The sequence below is a fragment of the Equus asinus genome, chromosome 2 (assembly GCF_041296235.1).
Source record: "Equus asinus isolate D_3611 breed Donkey chromosome 2, EquAss-T2T_v2, whole genome shotgun sequence".
NCBI classification, from domain to species: Eukaryota; Metazoa; Chordata; class Mammalia; order Perissodactyla; family Equidae; genus Equus; species Equus asinus.
Window position 1 is genome coordinate 192,809,553 of NC_091791.1, and position 11,507 is coordinate 192,821,059.

An 11,507-nucleotide genomic window follows, 5' to 3' on the forward strand; every position below is an offset into this window, starting at 1 on the left:
AAAACACATTCAAGAGTTGGCCATCCCGCAGGGAGGGCACAACCTCGTCAGCTTGTCCCATCAGCAGGCTTGATGTCTGAGCGTCGTGGTCGTCACAGAGCTGCTGGTTTTCATCTGCCGGGCGTGGCTGTGTGCCTCTCAGGTGGGAACTGGAAAGTTCTCTGGCGGGAGAAGAAAGCCCCAGGTAACCCGCCCTTGACTTGGTAGGTGGAAGGTGAGGTCCCCGCCCGTTTCTCTCATCCCCTCCTCGCTTTTCATCCCACTCTCCCCTTCCCTGTCGGCAGAGCTGGGGTCAGGTCAGCTTTGTCTGCCACTCTCTAAGTATTTGTCAGACTAAGTGACTGTTTACTGTCCGTCTACCAGGTGCGACGTCCATGACCTTGTCCTCAAACCACCCCCTGAGGATTCGACCACGGGCCTGCGTGGTGACAGAGCCCGGAATTTAAACGACAATGCTTGCAGAGAACTTGCCTGTCTTGCCTGCAGGTCACGGGAGTTTTGGTTTTGCCATAGCAGATGGTAGCTTAATTGTATTCCTTACGTTTTGAACAACTAAAAAGGGTCAAAGATGAGCAAGTTGTAGACCAAAAAAGAAGAGGAAATAATCCTAGATCCAGAAATTAAATTAATGAATCTTGGTGTCTTCTTATAAATGTCATTCAGATAGGACCTATTAAAATCTCACTGGGTAATAAGAAGAAACAGGTAGAGCGCTGGCCTTGGAGTCGCACCCGTGTGGCATCAGATTCTGACTCCACATGTGGCCCTGGGCCAGTTGTCACATCTACTAAAGGCCTTAATTTCCTCAACTACAGGACAGAGAGATGATACCCAAACTACAGGGTGGTCGCAAGGGCTAACCGAGCTGACGTGCGTAAAGGACCCGGCTCCTGTCACCACTAAGTCAGTTCACAGCCCCTCTTCAAATCTCTCTTCAGTGGACGTAGGGGGACATTCTCTAACAACTCAGATAAAATGTGATTTTATTACAACAGAAACAACAGTCTTTGCCATGACCTACCCAGACGGGTAAGAAAAATCTACTTAAAAAATTAAAACAAAGGAGCCTAGTGAGGCAAAGTAAATATTGTGAATAGTGCCATGCTGCCATTGAGTAAGAGTGATTTGCGGCAGCCATTACAGCCGTTTCAATTGATTTTTTTGGGAAACCGTTGCCAAATAGCAAAAAAAGAGATTGAATGAAATAACTAGAATTTTCAGCTTCTTAGAGGAAGCGCCTTTGGTGTACAGCACGATTGCCAGGAGAAGAGAGGGTACATTCTGGATGTAGGCAATGACCTCAGGAGATCCAGGTTGGACTTAGAGAAAACATTTGAACTCGGGTCACTTGCTCTGGGAGGTTCCAGTTTCCTATCTAATCGCCGATGCTCAGGGTCAAGGTCGATTCTTAGAAAACGTGGTGTAGACGTGGGCATCTTTTTGTTGCTTTGCTAGATGTAAAAAAGGCATGCAGCCATTCATCGGTGACCTCAGCATCATAAAAAGTCACTTGAGAATGCTGCTTTCTAGACTGGTTTGGGAATAGTTATTTTGAAAACAGCTCTCTTAAAGCTGTTTAATTGTAAGCAAAAGCATAGGTGAAAATGTCAATTTCCTGGTGGAAACAGAATCAAACTTTAAAACAAAGATCTGTTTAATGAGGATTCAAGAACAATTTTTCTTTCTCAGAGTTACCGTTTCTCTCTTCCTCTTGGCACCTTCTGCCATGTCAATTTCAGGAGTAACATATGGAGAAATGATCAACTTCCCCCATTAGGTAAATGTGATTTATCCTTTAGTTTTTTAAACCAAATGGCTTGGTGGTTTTCACAAAGGGAGGCGTTTTGCTGGTGTTAAATGACTAATGGTACAATTTGTTTTAAATTACCGAAAAAGGAGAATAATTGACTTGAGAGCTTGTTTGCAAAGGATGTTTGAAGAAGCATTTCATCTTCTGAGAATGGGGCACCTGAAGCCTGAAGGAAGGTCCTCATCAATCCTCCTTTGTTTCAAGAAATTGAAGACTGTTAAAGAAAAGGAAAACCAAATGCAAGGAAAAGACAGATTCTAGAAAAGGTGCTGGGCAGAAAGAGAAGCTGGTGCATTTGAAAGTTAGGAGTTTTCATGTTAATATTTGCACCTCCTCCTTTTGTAGTGTCTATTTTCTATAGACTTTTGAAAGTGCTAAAGTGAAGACAGCAGTTTAAATCCATTTGTATTACACAGCATGTAAACACAGCTTGACATTTTTTCGAGATCAAAATAAAGGTGCATTCATCTCGATCTGAAAGGCGTCTGGTTTACTTTTTTAACTTCTCTTACCATGGGTATAGATTGTGGGGGCACCTCTTCCTCCTGTATTTGAAAGCAGTTCTGTGTCAGCCCAGGTCCTGAGCCACAGATGAAACTGGGATAGGATGGGAGAAAAAAGAAACCCCCGAACTGGTGACTTTAGGAAATCTTCTCCAAAGGTTTTTCTCTTTACTTTGCTCCTAATCACTATCTTGATTGCCACCCACTGAAGATAATAAGGGAAAGCTCGGTTTCCAAAAGACTAATGGAGGTTGATTTAAGAAGACTGAAAGAAACAACCAAATTCTAAAAAAACCCAAACAAACTAGGTTTGTAGAAGATGTCATAATTAAATAACCATGAGGATAATAGAGTAGCCTGAACTTAATGATAGGTTATATTTTTAAAATATTTTTTGAGATAGATAGTGAATGGCAATTAGTAAGCACAAGTAGTTTGGGAATATATACATGTTTTTGGAACAGGTAAATTGGCAGATATATCAGTTAGCCATTGCTGTATAACAAACAACTCTGAATTACAGCTGTTTAAAAGAACCACGACTTCTTATTTCTCATGAATCTACGTGTCGATTGGGTGGTTCTGCCGATCTCCACTGCGTCTGGCGGTGCTCTGATCGTAGCTGGGGCTTCGTCACTGGCTTGACAATTAGCTAGCAGTTTGATGATCTGTGGTGGCTTCAAGGGGACGGCTGGACCCCACTTCACCACCTCATCCTGAGCAGGAGAGCCTGGGCACGCATTTTTGGCAATCGTAGCGGTCCAGCAGAAATGGGCAAACTCTTTTCAAGCCTCTGTGTATGTCTGTGTGTCAAGTTTGCTGTTTTCCTTTTAACCTAAACAGGCCAATGGCCAAGCCCGGATTCAATCTGGGCCAGAACTCCATGGGTACAAGGCAGAGGGCATGCTATGGAGAGGCCATCGATCGGACCATTTATGCATTCAGTCTACCACTTCAGGGTGGTAAAAGTGAGGGAAAGTTGATATGGTGGGTAACACCCTACCATTCCCTAAAGAAATCATCATTGAGATACAGAATAACACAAGAAGCCTTCCTGAAGGAGAAAAATGAAGGGAAACCCATTTCAGGTGGGAGAAAGCTATATCGGGGGAATAAACCACATTTATTGGAGATATAATCATTTATGTTACTAATTCCCAATTGACAGACAAGCAGGTTTTTCTACCATGTCTCTGTTTCAATAAATGATGACCTATCTATGAATCTATTTATCTACCTACTTATCTAGTGTATAAAGATAAATGGCGTATTTACACACACATACACCATGCAAATATACTTATAAGATACCTTCTTAGAAATAAAATTCCTAATTCAAATAGCTTTATAAATTTTTATGGATATTGTCAAATTGCCATCTAAACAGGCCATAGACCTTTATATTTCTACCAACAGTGTTTGAGACTGACTCATTTTTCTACTGGATGTTATAAAACTTCTAAATCTTTGCTGGTTTAATATATGAGAAATAGTATCTTGCGATTTTTATTAATTTTTTTTTGGTTATAAGGGAGTGTCTGTTTGGGAAGATGAAAAGCTTCTGGAAATGGATGGTGGCGTTGGATGGTGGTGTTGGAAATGGTGGTGGTGGTGAGAGTACGTAATGCACTTAATTGTATACTTAAAAATAGTTAAAATGGTAAATTTTAAGTTATGTATATTTTAACACAATAAACAAGTAAGCTCACCTCCCCTGGGGTGGGGGGTAAACTTATCTAGAGAATGGACCCACACCTGAGGGTCTGGCCTCTTGTCCTAGGGAAGAATGGACACCTGCAATCAGAGCCTAATTTGCCGCTGCAAATTACTTAGAGAAGAATAAAGAGAAAAAGAAATATCCCGTGGCTGCTGTTTCTGAAATGACTTCAGATTTGAAGAACGTTCCCACACCTCCTGAATTAGCTCTTCATATTTCCCAGTGACACCACAGCGCTTGAATCCGATCGACCGCTCTACAGTTGGAGACGGGCACCTGTTACAGCTGGCCTGGCTCACCCCCTCGGCAAACTGGCCCAGGCCGCATTTCCTGCACAAGCTGGGAGGAAAGGCCCCAGCCTGGCTGGAGGATCGAGTCAGAGAATGCATCACACTGATCTCTCCAGAATTCCACCGGATAATCTCAAGGCAAACTGAGGGAGGGAGTCGGAAAACAGATGGTGTCCATCTTCACTCGGCAAGTGTTAAACACAGACTAGTGATTGTCTTATAAACGTTCGAGACGGCCCTGTCCTGGAAGCTGGTGCAGCCCTGTCGCTGCTGCCATGGCAACTGCAGGGCTTGTGGCTCTGCCTGGCCCTCCCTCCAGCCGGTGACCGCTGGAGCGTGACTCTCACCACAGCTCTGGGAAGCCCAGTTTCACACTGTGTTGCAGTCTCTGGACATCCTAAGGGGAACCGTGTCTTCTGCAGCTATTTGGGGTCTGAAGCCATTGCTCTGCGTAGGTGCTGCTCAGAGGATTCCGGTTGCTTCCTTGGGCTGGGTGCTCATGTATCCTAGGGGTGTGATGTTTCCTGTTCCTCTGTCACTGTGTGACTCCTACGGTGGAAAAATTAACTATAGGCATGGAGGGTGAGTAAGTAGGGGGAAAAGCAGAGAGCTGAATGATGTGTGGGACCGCTCTGGCATCGTGACGGACAGTCTTGGTCTGGGGGACGTTCTCAGGTGAGGTGTCATGACAGGGCCCAGGATAGAAGCAACGGCCAGCACTGAGCAATATGGAGAGCAGTTTAGAAAACGTTGATTTCAATTTCCAGTTACATTAACATGAGTTTCTAGGTTAGTGGATTAAACACAATACATAAGCTAACAAGTCAATTTAAAAGTCTCTTTAGACTTTGTTTTGACGCAAGACATTAACAGGTCATTGTGGTATGTGACTCGGCAATTTCTGACTTTGGAGGCCTGCTATTCACCAGCTTTTTTAATAAAGAGAAATGATCTTGTGAGAAATGACGAATAAACCCTTACATTTAAAATGACCTCGTTCTTCAGGTTTTAATCATTTACAAAATTAAAATCCGCAGAAGTACACAGAAGGTACTGGGTCTAGGGATGGTCAGATCTTAATGTAGGAAGAGGAAATTGGTTTTCTGCATAATAAGGGTTTAGGAATGTGTAATTCACGGCCTTTCTGACTTCGCTGAGCTTCATTTGTTTGCCTTGCTTATCACAATGTATTAACGCACAGTCAGTAAATCCCCGCAAGCAAACTCCAGTGGGTCAGGAGACTGATACCATCTCTGCTTTCCCTCCTTGGTCAGAGGAGACAAATGAAGACGGATTGAGGTTATTCTTTCCTCCCTAGAGGAATGTGGCTAGAATAATAATTCACTTACCTAAAACTGGCTGGAGAACATGGCGGGGAGGTGAAAAAGAGGCTGGAAGGGAAGAATAAAGCATCTCTATTTAAAATTTTACTTATGTTCCAGCACACTGGAGATGTGAAGGCGAGGCTCCTGGCTTTGTGTCGACGTTGGATCCTGTTGTTTCCGCTGGTGAGGATGTAAATGAATTCACAACGGTTAACACCTCCCAGCTCACGGGCCTTCTGTTTTCTTCTCACCACGTCGACGATCTGATGTTTGTGGTCTCTCAGTCTCTTGCAGGCGTTCGCCTCAGATGCCCCAGCACCAAGGAGCCCTTGGGTGGGAATGGTGCAAGGTACAGCCCAGAGGCACACACTTGGCCTCAGGGACATGCTCCACAGGAAGAATTCCAGCCCAGAGCTCACCCCATCTGCCACACAATGGGCCGTCCACCACCTGACCCCTGGTAGCGAGGACCAACGCCAGGCAAAGCAGTTGCCATCACGTGTGGCCAGTTTATCAAGCCCTCTGAGGTCAGCCTCGCTCTTGCTCGTTGGTTTTCCTCCTTGGATTCAACTTTCTGTTGTTGCTTTTGTTCAGAAAGCCCTTACTAAAGATGTGGCCACGTTCGGTGTTTGAGCAGAATATCTCTGCTTTGAAATTGCAGTTCGATTCCACACTTTTCTTACGACATTCATTTACACAGAAAGGAAACGCACAGATGCGTACGTATATGTAGCAGGAAGAAAATTTGCTATTTTGAGGCTTGACAGAAAAGAGGGTGCAGGAAATTATATGTAATATTATAAATAAAAAAATTATTTATTTCAAAAATTCATGTGGTTCAAAAATAAAAAATTGAAACCTCCCTCCCACCTGCCCCCAGTTCATCCAGACCACCTCTCCCACTGTCTCTGCCCTGGAAACAAGGTATTGTTTTCTCAAGAAGCTTTCCAGGGTTTCTCTGTGCATACACAAGCAAATATGAATAAATCTATTTATTTATTTGTTCATTCAGCAAATTATCAAGTGTTCCAGGCAAAAAGCAGATGAAAATTCCTGTCCCCAAAAGATTTCATTCTCGCTGATAGAGACGGACAATAAGCAATAGACAAGACAAACATGGAAACAATCTTTTCCTTTAGGTGCGTGGGGTCAGGGAAGAAGGAAAGGCTGAGGAAGGAGCATCAGCCTGGGGAGGTGGCTCTGTCCTCGCCGTGGTGGTCCGAGGAGGCCCCATCGAGAGGTGGTATTTAAGCAATGACCCGGGTTGGAAACTACCGTGGGGGGAAAGTCCAGTTCCATTTGTAAGGAGAAAAGTGGTCTTCGCCTGTGTCTCACCGTGCACAGCGGTGTTCTTGGTTACACGGGGGCTGGGACACACTGCCGCACACGCGTGGGTACACACAGCCCCGGCCGGCCCGCTCAGGGAAGCTGGCTCTCCTCCTGGGTCTCACCAACGTCAGTGAGGGACTCGCACGCTTTGTGGTGCTAACATCTAACTTCTTCCTCTGAGAAGAAACCAGAAGCAGCTGTGTATCTCAGCTGTGGTGACCATGTCCGTGAGCCGAGTGAGGCAAGAAGCAGGAGCAGCTCTGTTCCTTCGCTTCAGGGAGCGCAAACTCCGTGTGTGTGTTTGTGTGTGTGTGTGTGTGTGTGTGTGTGTGTAGGTAACACAAGTCCTCCTATTATTGAGCACTTACTGTCCACCAGGCACGCTGCCATCTCAGTGACCCTTATGGCGCCTTATGTTGTTATGGGATGGGTATTTTTTATAGATTACATTTATCAATTTTATAGATAAAAATTTTAGACTCAGGTCGTGGAAACTGGCCAAGGTCCCACAGACCTAAGGGCCTAATCCCAAAGCCCGAGGTTCTGCGGTGGAATAGACTTGCTGTGGTCCCTGCTTTGCAAGGCAAATACGAGGCAAGGGTGTCACATTCTTTGAGAGCAGAGCAGCGTGGTAGCGGCTTCGAGTGGGACAGGTGAAAGTGGGTGCTCTCCCCCGGCAGGCGGTTCCGTGGTTACTGACGGAATGCCTGAAGCTTGGCGTCCAGCTTCTATTATGAAACACGGTATCAAACCCTCCTCTGTGAGGCCATCAAATGTCCTCCCGGCTGTCAGATCTCTACGCCTACCCAAAGATTGCTAGGGCGGTTTCAAAATTAATTACAGGGTTCCCACATGGAACTCGCAGAGTCATTGCTTTGTCACTATGATAAAAAAGGACAGTTGCCATTTAAAAGTTAACAGTTTTAACAACACATACTCCACATAGCTTCCAGAACACTATTTGTCATGTTATTAAATTCCTTGGCTTGTTGCTCACAGAGTTCACAGGAGGAGGAACAAGGGTCTGGTCAAGCAGATCTATTTTAGGAAAAAAATAGGTCCTGCTTACAATAATGTTTCCATTAAAATCATACCTCTGAGGTTCCGATCTCTTTCTAAATTCGAAATACACATTAAAGGCAAGAAACACAGCATCTTTATGGGATAAAACCCTTCCCAGGCCAATGGCGGGTGCCTTATTTGAGGTGCTGGAGCTGGACTGTAAATTCGATAATTAAAGCATCAATATTTAGTCCTTCAAAAATGTGGTCATTTTTCTGTTCTTTCTCTTTCTTACAAAGCAAGATCTAAAATAAACTTAAAGTTTGTAACCCTAGTTAAAAATTGACCCCAAAACTTCTTTCTGTCATTGAAGATGTATTTTACTTACTGAAATGTCAACCTTGGAAGTATTCTATTCTGTAGAAGTGGAAGGTCTGAGAAGCTGCCAGTTACGATCCTATTATGTATGGCTGATTAGTCATCAAATGCGTATGTGATTCCAAAAGCATAACTTTAAGAGATCTATTTATTTATTATTTCTCAATATGCCACATACTCACTTTTTATTTTAAGATACTTCAACCACAAATGATGTTGATATAGGAATGATATGGGGGGCGGGGAAGAGATAGAAAATGAGTTTCTGACATTCTGGTGTGTTTTTAAAATTATTTGGAAGCATTATTGAGATATATTCCCTACGCGGTTGCCAGCTTTTAGTCTGCATTAAACTCCAATTTGATGTCCAAAGACATCGCTTTCCAGGAGGAAGACACTAAGTATAGATCTGTGTGACCCCTTCTGGGAATTCTTGTAAGCTGCCAGACAGTTCCATCCTGTAGAGCAAAAAACAGAACCACCAAAATCACCTCTGGGCTTGCAAAGGCGAGAACGTCCTTGTCTGTTTCATCGTCGTCGTCATCATCATTACGATCTCTGGTACCAAGTTTAGCACTGCATTCGACTGGCTTTGCGTGTATCTGTGGTCGCCCATGCACGGAAGATGCCAGATAACTGCCTCTTGAGGGAGTGGATGAGGTGTCTGTGTTCATGGCTGAAATGTGGAGAGTTGTCCCACAAATGCTGATTCAACACTCGTGCTAGAGAGAATTTCTCAGAGCTTATGTTCCCTCAAGTTGTGCCCTGTGTGAGTCATTCTAAAGTTCTCCCTGTGGTTCCCAAATGCCTAGGATGCAAAGCCTCTGCGATGTGTGAGCGTGCAAGAAGAGCTTGTAGGATTTTCTTTCCCAGTCATCTTGCTTTTTGGAAGATGACACAACTGAGGTCTAATGCGTAGATGGGCATTTTCTAAATTATAAGATAAAGGGAGCTTGTGGATGACTGCGGAGGCCAAGACACAAACAAAGTGGACAAGATGAGATCTGAGAGTTAGACAAGACAATAATTCTTCTGCGATTAGGAAAGAGCCGTGAACTGTGATACTAACAAAGGATAAAGCAACCAAAAACATACACCCAGCCCTCTGCAAAGAAGTGCCAGAAAGGCAAAGCTCATTTTATTTCCGAACCAAAACTTTCATTTCGTATGCTCTTCTACTCACCTTATCTCCCATTTTCGGATTTTATTTCACACACACATGACCACAAGCAAAAGTATAACATAAGAAAATGTGATTCATAAAACAAAATTAGAGCACGGAGTACCTTATAAATATAAAATGAAAATGGGAAAATGTCCTCTTTGTGGAGATTCCATATGGTGACATTGGGGAGCTCAGTCCCACGTCACATACCAGGGAGCTCGCCACTGTGAGTTCGGCAGAAACTGGGTCTTGATTCTCAGGCTTGAAGACTGACACTTGGTTTTGTTGGGACACCAGAGAGATGTGGATACACCTCTTCATGGCTGGTTTACCAGAGCCTGATACGCAGAATCAAAATGCCATACTTCCTGTACCATGAAACAAAACTGTCACATAGGCAGGAGTCCTCACATCACACGCCCAGCCCAGTTCCTCCCTGTAGAACCTACAAGGAAAGTCAGGCTGGAACCAGAAGATCTGTCAGGAGCACGGACCCAGAACACAGGTAGTGAGACTGGCCGGTTAGTGGATGGTACTCCCTGGGGGTGGCCAGCGGAGACGACTCAGGGGCCAGACAGGTGAGAGAGCTGAGTGACGGTGCCTGCTGGGGGCTGTGGACAGCTCTTAGTACCAGCTGATTGTTGTCACATGGGAATGTGAGCTTTTTCAAGAAAAGTATAAATGGAGAATCTTATGCAAAATATTTTCATTTAAAAAAACTTTTCCATTTAGCTTGAATATTAAAAAGAAAGCCTGCAGGAGGCAGACAGATCCACCTGTGAGCTAGGTCAGGTGTGCAGCACTCCCATTTGCGACCTCTGCCTTGAGTTCCCATCTGGCTAAGGAGGGGCGGTCTTGCTATGAGACTCAGGTAACTCAGAGCATTGGGTAAGGCTCCCTGTCCCCTGAGCCGTGCTAGGCATGCACAGCCAACACCTATCCTAGTGACGCCCGTTTTCCCGTACTTCTGTGACCCACTTTGGATGAACGCGTTCTTCAGGCGCAGTCGTAGATTCCTTCTTCCAGACCCCCGTCTGCTGCCCTGACAGCTTCTCGCTCTCTAAGCAGATGTGCGTTCCCAGCTCTGATCACCATATACTGATTGCATGGTTTAACACTCAAGTCAATCTTTATTTCCCTTATTTTCAAGTTCCAGGGGGGACAAACCACTGCATCTCCATGAACTGACAACACTTTCTTATAAAACGTACTTCCTACCATCAAAATCATTATTTTTAGTTCTGTCCACTTGACCTGGGATAAATTATTTTTCCTACCTTTTCATAAAAACAATAATCTCCCAGGGGGCTTGTTTAAAATAGAACCCATCAAACGGGCCATCTGTCTGATACTGTATTACGGTTTTGAAAAGTCATATTTGAGAACTGTTTAGGATGAAATAAACTGCAGAAATGATTATTTGAATTTTTTATGTAATCACAGCTGGCTCATTAGATACGTTATTTTTAAAATCAGCAGCAAAGTCATAGAAACATTTTCTTCTCATTTCGCTGCACCCGTTGGCATGTGGTGCCGATGCCAGCATGACAAACGGAGGCAGTGAAGCCTTAGAAAACCACCGTGTGATTCTGTTCTCTGGGTGCTGGCTGGAGCTCGAGCAGCTGCTTTACAAGTGTGGGAGGCATTTCGGAGACAGATTCTGGGTCTGGACCTGAAGCTCTGCAGAGTATGGAATGGAAGGCTCTGTCCTATAGGGTGCACCGATCTGGGCGTCGCCCCCTGGACTGGACACTCACTGCAATTTAGCCTGTGCTCCACGGTCTCCAGCCCTTCAGCAAGAAGGTCAAACGTGTTTTATTTTCCCTGTCTGACCTGAAAAAAGCATTGGGATAGTGGGTGTTCAGGGACATTTTATCTGACAAATGACACCTGGCCCTAAAGTTTTTATGTGCTCAAACACTTGTCCCATTGAGGGAGAATTTTCAGAGCAGTTAACTGAACAGGGTGGAAGCTGCTTGTGCAAACTA

General features: G+C 44.4%; 1 long non-coding RNA gene across 1 annotated transcript; it reads left to right on the forward strand.

The window, feature by feature from the left end:
- Window positions 1-4,381: 4,381 nt before the first annotated feature.
- LOC139044565 (uncharacterized) lies at window positions 4,382-6,555 on the forward strand. Its single transcript, XR_011501601.1, has 3 exons — window positions 4,382-4,902; window positions 5,763-5,828; window positions 5,930-6,555. It is a non-coding gene; the product is annotated as an uncharacterized lncRNA (long non-coding RNA).
- Window positions 6,556-11,507: the final 4,952 nt, after the last annotated feature.